Raw genomic sequence first — 2,653 nt, forward strand, 5'->3', positions numbered from 1 at the left:
GTACAAAAAAAAAATGTATTTGTGATTTTTGTTTAATTTATTTTTATTTTTTTATTTTTTTTTCTGAAATATGTGTGCGTGTGATTGCACCTTGGCCTTAGGTAAGTGTTTTGTGTCTTTTCTTGTGTTTTTAGTGACTTTCAACCCCATAAAACATTTTAGGAATTCTCAGACATCGATATTGTGACTTTTAGGAATCATATTTGTGGTGCTTGCTAAGGAAAGCATCATTATTGCATTGCTCATACTTGGGGTTAGTTTATTCTATTCACTGACCTAAGTGTTTAGCTGCATAAGTCGTCCCGCACAGTTTGTGCAGTGGACATGAATGATACCTTAAATGGTGCAGCTGGTTGTTATTGGCAATCTGACTTATTTTTAACCTGGTGGATCATATACAGGCAAAAAATACCAAAGACTTACATAAAAGGAGGGACCCAAGCCATAACTAGTGACCAGAACATCACAGAGACTTAGAGGAGGCCTTTTTTGGCTTGGGCAAGTAAGCAACTACTTTGCAACACTCTAGCAACTGCAAGCAACCGCATAGCAACACCCTAACAAAGAGGCAGTGTGTTTGTACAGGCAAGCACCACATGTTCTTCAGAAAATTCTATGGATTCTGAAGTCATGGATGCCAGTTCACATTTTGTACTGTTTTTTGAGCTGTTCTACAATATGATGCCCTGCATGCTTCAGTCATTACCAAGATCACTTGACATATGTCACAGAGCGTGCACATGGCTTTGTGTCGGTGTGAGTTGGCTGTTGGGCAGAATTATGTAACACTTGGCCTCTATTGTTTGTAACTCACTATTATTAAGGTAAGTGAATGATAACCTGGTATTGAAGTTCTCTTGTTTTAATTACATATAATTTGCAGCTGTTGTCAAATGACCTCTGACCTTCAGTTGACATGAACAGACAGAGCGGACATTGTCCCCTTATACAGTAACAGCACCCAATTAGCTCTCGAATTAGTATCAGGTACGTTGCACACCTGTTTGCCACTGTGTATCGACCACCACCACACTTCCAGTCTGATTTTTCTCCTGCTTTGGACCATGCACCCTTTCTCACACACTAACTTTCCCCATAGCTGTGTGGTAATCCCTGCAGAGGTATTTCAGTATAAGCTGTCCTGTGCCGCTTTCTCTCTAGTAACAGCCACTCTCACCTGGTTCAAACCAGTTCTGTCTGGCTAGGATTGTAAGAGGGGTGTAAACGACCCTCAAACTCTTGAACATTCCTGTCAGATTCAAGAAATAATTAAAATCATGCAGTTTTGAGTCACGTGGCGCCATGCGAGGTTCGAACGTGTGAACGGCGAGCTCTTCGCACTTTGCTAGTTTTAATACATTTTGTTTTATAAAAGTGAGATTCGATACACCCTTATTCTTAACTGTTCTAGTAAGACAATATGTCAAAATTCAAAATCCTCGGGCTCTGGAGACATTAAAAGACACTTAAGTGCTCAAGCTGAAGCCCTTGAGCAGCAAGCCGAAAGCCCGGGAGTCAATTTGGAAGGTGAAGTGAAGGAAATTCGGCGTCAATTAATGAACGTGGCGGCAATGCTGACAAAGGTCATTGCTGACTTGGAGGATCTTGCTGTGATACATTGATCGATCACTGCCATGGAGATGAAATTCACTGAGATGGTTACAAGAGTGGCAGATGTTGAGAAACGGATCGATTATCTGGAGTCATCAGAGAGGGAAATAGCTGCTAACCCACTAGCGACAGTGGTGAATTCTCTGCTGGCCTAAAATGGCAAATAAATAAATATTTTTCATCCTTTCTCAATTACCGTTTTGCCTATGTATTTTTAATCACTTTCCACTCTTAATCTGCAAACAAATAGAGAAAAACTAAAAGTTTATCCAGTCACAAATCACATGCCCGACGCAGCGCGTGAGTCTGAGCTCTCCACCCCCTCAGGCCTTCAGAATTTCCACAGAATCCCTCAACAGTGCAAATGAATGGGCAACTAAAGCCAGATTGTCACATTCATCAGCCAATCAGATTGATTTATTTGTTCTTGGTGGGTGTGATCTTTAGGATATGTCCCGGTCGAGGCTTTCTAGCTGGCCTTGAGTGACACAATCACGCTTTAAATTATGTACGTAATTCAAGAGGGAAAAGCATAAGATCAAGCTGTCTTGACGATCAAGCTGTCTGACAGTCGGCTGTCATCACTGCCACTATCGCCTTTGAGAAAGAGATCCTAAATACACAAGATGTTCTGCATTACCGTGTGGTTGCTTAATTTATTAAACAGGAAAGGAGGACTGATTTTCACTTCAAGTAAACTGGTAAGTGCTTTTTGCATTGTTATAGCAACATTAGGAGTTTTCTAAGTGTAAATTAGGCTGCTGGAGCATTCAGTGTCGGATCAAGTTTTGAAAAGTAGTGCTCCATTCCATTCAACTCGGAAAGTCGGATTTTACAACTTCCTACTAGGAAAATTGCAATGGAATGCATCCAAGTCAGAATTACAACCTGTAGGCTCGTGCAGAAATTCTTAACTCATATTTTGCCGAGATGCAGGTGCATGATGTCACACAAACGTCAACACTCAGGTGAGATATACAAAGTAAGTGATAAACATTCACTTTATTAAGTAATGTCGATAAATGAGTTAGTTTCCACATTA

Source organism: Myxocyprinus asiaticus, chromosome 17 (genome assembly GCF_019703515.2).
Source record: "Myxocyprinus asiaticus isolate MX2 ecotype Aquarium Trade chromosome 17, UBuf_Myxa_2, whole genome shotgun sequence".
NCBI classification, from domain to species: domain Eukaryota; kingdom Metazoa; phylum Chordata; class Actinopteri; order Cypriniformes; family Catostomidae; genus Myxocyprinus; species Myxocyprinus asiaticus.